The sequence below is a fragment of the Dipteris shenzhenensis genome, chromosome 31 (assembly GCF_047967505.1).
Source record: "Dipteris shenzhenensis isolate YYH24624 ecotype China chromosome 31, Dip_SZ_1.0, whole genome shotgun sequence".
NCBI classification, from domain to species: Eukaryota; Viridiplantae; Streptophyta; class Polypodiopsida; order Gleicheniales; family Dipteridaceae; genus Dipteris; species Dipteris shenzhenensis.
The window spans coordinates 26,957,120-26,962,733 of NC_141626.1; positions in this window are offsets into that span (position 1 = coordinate 26,957,120).

The following is a 5,614-nucleotide window of genomic DNA, read 5'->3' on the forward strand; positions in this document are numbered from 1 at the left end:
ATTGGACTTGTTCCAATTGATGTGAGCACCTGCTACAATACCAAAAAAATCCAAAGCTGTCCTGAAGGAAGTAAGAGTCTGAGGAGAGGCCTCCAACAAGATAGCAATGTCATCTGCTAACTCGTAATCCACGAGGTCCTCTTCAAGTCTGAGCAGAAGTAAGAGCCCAAGAATGTCAACTCGAGCTGTGAGAAAAATGCTCATAGCCTAAGCCACAAAGAGGAAAAGGAAAGGGGCAAGAGGGCATCCCTGATGGACTGATCTAGAAATCTGAAACCTGTCTCTCCTAACTCCTCCTATGAGCATCTGGCTATGGGCTGACATGTACAAGGCTGAGACCCCTCTGATCCAAGCATCTGAAAATCCAAAGTGATGAAGGATGCCGTCCAAGAATTCCAATCTACCATGTAATAGGCTTTTTCAAAGTCTAGGAGTAGAACTGCGAGCTTTTGACCACTCTGCATGGCCCATTGAGAAGCTTCCCAAAAGGAGAATATATTATCAAAGATACTTTTGCCATGAACAAATCCTGTCTGTGTATCATGAATAAGATCGGGGAGTAAGAGATGCAACAGCAGGCAAATTGCTTTCGCCAGGATTTTGTAACAAGTACCCAATAGAGTGATGGGTCTCCACTGCGATACTAAATTTCTACAACCCCCTTTTGTGATTAAATGTATGAGACCCTCCATAAGTGAGCCAGGCATGTCCCAAACGCCCTAGAGGGCTGAGGTAATGTGATCTCCAATCATATCCCAAAAGATTAAGAAAAAGGAGAGTGTAAGCCCATCTGAACCTTGGCATTTTCCCTTATGAAAGGCAAGAAGAGTAGTCCTGAATTCTAGGTTGGTAAAACGTGCATCAAGAGAGTCTCATATCTAGAGTCACCAACCTAGGGATACACTACCAAATGACCTCCCATCTGTATCCAGAAGGACTCTCGTGCATGAAAGGCAAACTCTGCTCTCTGATCCAACAAAATCTGTTGATGAGCCCTTGCTACAGTAAGGCGCTCCTGAATCCAAGCACCAAGTGGCCTCTTCTACTCTTCCCTCTGCAAAGCTGCCAACTGCTAGCGCACACCAATCTCTCACCTTAGAATCTCACGTGTCCTGGTACTAGCGACTTGATAATGCCACAAGTGAAGGGGAGGGCACTCCACCCTGCACATGAGAAACCCAGATCTGTAAAGCTACCTCTAAGAGGTCCTCCTCTGCATAAAGGATATCAGGAATCCTAATGCTGGCAGAACGTCCTCTCAAATGCGGCTCGAAAACCATCAGAACTACCAGAAAGTGATCCAAAGTGGAAACGCGAGGAGCAATGCAAGCGGATCCTCCTCTATCCAAGGCTCAATCATCAACATAAAATCGATCAATCTGTGCATGGATAGGCATCTGCGCCCTCCTGTTCGACAGGAAAATAGGAGTGATTGTGACTGAGTGTGAAAAGCATCGTCAAGCCAAACATCTATGCCACCGAAACTAAAGAGGAAAGCATCCCACACCGCCCTCTCCAAAGAATGGATGCCGCCCACTTTGCCCCTTTTTTTATCTAAGGGTAACTCTACCATGTTGAAGCCCCCTCCTATGTCCCATTAATCTGCAATGGAGCCCAAGAGAGCAACTCCTTCCAAAATAATACACAATCCCCTTTGTTATTAGGGGCGTAAAGGTTGAGGAGTCCAACCTTGGGACCCCCAATCAAAAGAAGAACCCACTGGGCTTTTAAGCGTGAGATCACACCATGTCCAACAACCAAGAGGAGACAAGAATCCGAAACTAAAATATAAGTACCTCCCCTAGTAACAATGGCAGGTGACCAAAAGGTATGACCTAAAAGTAGCTTTCCTGACTTTGTACAAACACTGGCATCCAGCTTGTGCTCCTGTAAGAGTAAAGCATCAATAGAACCGCCAATAACACCTGGATGAAGCTGATTCCGTATCAACTGTCTGCAACGGCGATGAGGGACGCCACCAAGGCCCTATATGTTCCAGCTAACAATCCTCATCAACGAGAGGATGTAGAAAGAAACATCTTACCCAACCTAGTGGCAGAAACAAACCCCTCAACAGGGGAAGACCTCCCGCTCAAAGAGCGAGGGATGGAACCAAGTGTCGGGAAATCAAGAGGAGAAAACACCTTGCAACTTGAAGAAGAAGATGCCCTATCAACAGGAATCCCAATCACTACCTCACCAAGAGTAGAGGGCACAAAGTCCGCCTCGTGGGAATTTGCCAAGGCTTAAAAGGAGTTCCTGGTGTGAAGTATCCCTTCAGAGGGAAGCGGATAATCAAGAGGAGAAAACACCTTGCAACCTGAAGAAGAAAATACCCTATCAAGAGGAATCCCAATCACTACCTCACCAAGAGTAGAGGGCACAAAGTCCGCCTCGTGGAAATTTGCCAAGGCTTAAAAGGAGTTCCTGGTGCGAAGTATCCCTTCAGAGGGAAGCGGATCAACGAGGTAACCAAACCCCTTTTCTCTATCCAAGAGGAGAACTGAAGACTGCTCCTAAGAACCCTCTATCTAAAAAGCTGCAGAGGCACCTCTAACCAAAAAATGTGCAATGTCAAGGAGAGGGGCTACCACTAGGACAAGGAGAGGCAACCTCTGGGTCCGAGCGAGAGGCTGCGAGTGTAGCTGAAGCATCCTGGATTGTGTGAGGTGCAACATTGGGAACAACCATAACGAGAGACTCCAAAGCTCCTAAGGAGGTGGAGTCGATGATGACGGCCTCCTGAACTGTCCGGGGTGAAGGTTGCATATGAGCTGAGAGCCAACGAGGTGCTACAGGTGCCGCTGGAAGACATGAGGCAACGGAGGCAAGAGACGCCAATACCGAGGCACTCTGTGGAGGAGGAGCGCTCTATCGAGGATGAGTAGTACCATCACCCTATGTAGGTTAGGGAGTAGGCGCAGGAGCTATCCCACCCCTGTCGAGGACGAAGTACTCGGGCAATCCCTGTCGAAACGCCCAAGGGTCTTGCAAATCCTGCACTAGTCCAGTCTACCTGCAACCTCTCTCTGTCAAAAGAAAGACCCATCCAAGCACTGGAGCAAGCTATAATCATCTGAAATGTTAGGGTCTTTCATAAGGATCCTAACTCTAAGGACCCCGTCAAACTTGGTTGCCTCTGCAACTGTCAAGGGCAACCTACGGAGGGGAGGGACCTCAATGACCATACCGAAGTGCTCCCCAATCACATGAAGAAGGTGATGGTAGACCTAGGCGAGAAACCTGATAAAGAGCGAAAACGCCTCCTTATCCTCCTCCATAGGGTCAAAGCCTAGAGAGAAGGCACCAAAGAAAATCTTCTTGTGTCCCAAGTATAGAAAACAGGCCTAGAGCACGATGGTCATAGCCCCTGGAGAGTCAAATACAACCTGTAAAAAACCTCGAACATCTTTAAATCGAGGTCTGGGGGAAGCACCGCAAGGATCCAGTCTCTAGCTTGTGACCAAAGTGGTCGAGCATTCAAGCTCTACATCCTTCTTGAGCTGCTGCAACTCGTCTTCTGAAAATGTGAGTTTTCACGGCCGGTGGAGACGAAGAAGGATTGGCTAAGGGAGGATCCATCGCCGATCGAGGTGAGAAGGCTGCCTCGAATAGAAGAAAGCTCCGTCGATTCCTGAAAAGCTACAGGAAGGAGAAAGGCAAAGAGAGGCAAGAAGGAAGCAAGCAAGAAGGGGCGAGAAGCAAGTTGAAAGGGCAAGGGAGAGAGTAGGAAGAGGGGAAGGGGGAATGAAGAGAGGTGAGAAGGCGGGGAAAGAGGGGGGAAGAGGGGGAGAGAAAGAAAGGTGAGGGGAGGCGGGCTAAGGGCGCGGAAAGAGAAGGCTGGAGGACGGGGGAGGGGGTTAGGTGGGCAGTCTGAGGGAGGGAGGGGAAAGGCGGAGAGGGAGGGGAAGGGAAGGGCTGAGGGAGAGGGAGAGGGAGAGGAGAGGGCTGGGCTGACACGTAGAGAGGGGGAGGGAGCAGCGTGGAGCGGGGAGGAGCAACAACTTCCACTTGAAAAGATCATGTTTTAAAGAATCTTTTGAATGTTTCATTCGCACACCAGATAGAGCTTCAAATAGTTACTCTGATGCTTACCGCTGCTCGTCATGAAAATAATTTGAACCCAAGAGCCAACTTGTCAGTCTTATTATCTTTGGGTTGCTTTTCCACAGACTCTTCTGCATGAACCACAGTCAAGTAGATCATTGCCATCAAATTTCAAGAGATACCTCCCAACGGACTTTTCCTATGTCTTCCAAGTGTCCATAGATGCAACCTTGAATTGCATTCCAATTCGCAAGCTTGCAAATGTCTCAGACACTCTAGACCATTCTCAACAAGCTCTCAAGGACTTTGATAGCCTCAAACTCGACTCATACAAAGTTCTCACTAGTCCTCGCAAAAGAGGAGCTCCCCAGATCCTCACAACAAAGTCAGACTCTCTTATCACTTCATAGACCCTCACGCATCTTCGCTCTAATACCAAATGAAAGAATTATGAGCACGCAACTTCCGTTTACAATCTCCCTCAAGAACCCCAACTGACTTACAAAGAAAATCTCTTGATTCTACACTCACACACGTGAAATAACAACTGCAATTGATGCGCACCTTCAATACTCTTTGACTCAATTATTTGGAACAGAAATTGTAAGGTGACATAGTGTAGACTAAGAAAAATACTATATATTAATTCGAACTCACACAAAAGACAAACCACCTCACCTCTACTAAGTTGTCGGTGAGATACTAACTCTACAAACAGCTTCCTACAAACTCAACTCCAAATAACCTACTTACACAGCATACCTTAACCGGGCATTAGACAAATAAATGGGTGTTCTTACATAACTTAATTGAACAATGAGTGGTAAAAAAATTAAAAGCGGTGTATATAGATTTCAGAACAGCCAGTAAACTAGTTATCTAGGGCATAACCAAGCCCAATTCCAACTTGTATTGCTCTGACCTAGAAATCCCACCCTCAAACCAGTGCAACCAACAAGCCTACTTTAATCCAGCCCACTCCGTTATAAAATAGTCCTCGTACCTTTTGATATTTGACAGATAAAAGAAGTAACAATTATAGTTTGGCTCGTTTGAGCATACAAGCTGTAGGTTGAGACAGGCCCCCTGTTTCTGTACAGTGTTCTCACTCAGATTATCAAAAGAACTGCAGTACCTCGGACCCTTCACACTGTTGAATAAATAAGCTATACAATATCAATATAATATCCTACAAGCACCTTGCACATAAGCCCTTACCACAAACACAATTCCACCTAACATTTTCACTCTTGCATCTTAAAACAGAATTCCAAGATGCACCCGGGGGTAGGGGTGGGGGGGAGAGTGTTGGGTTCATACGTACAATTCATGTTTTGTCATCTATGCGCGCCCTCTCTTTTGGTGTGCCTTCAGCATAGTTAATTGATATCTGAGATTCATTTCGTCTGAATTGAAAAACAAGGAGAGTCCAAATAATCTACTTACATAGCATACCTTAACCGGGCATGAGACAAATAAATGGGTGTTCTTACATAGCTTAAATGAACAATGAATGGTAAACAACTTAAACGCGGGGTATGTAGATTTCAGAAAGCCAGTAAACTAG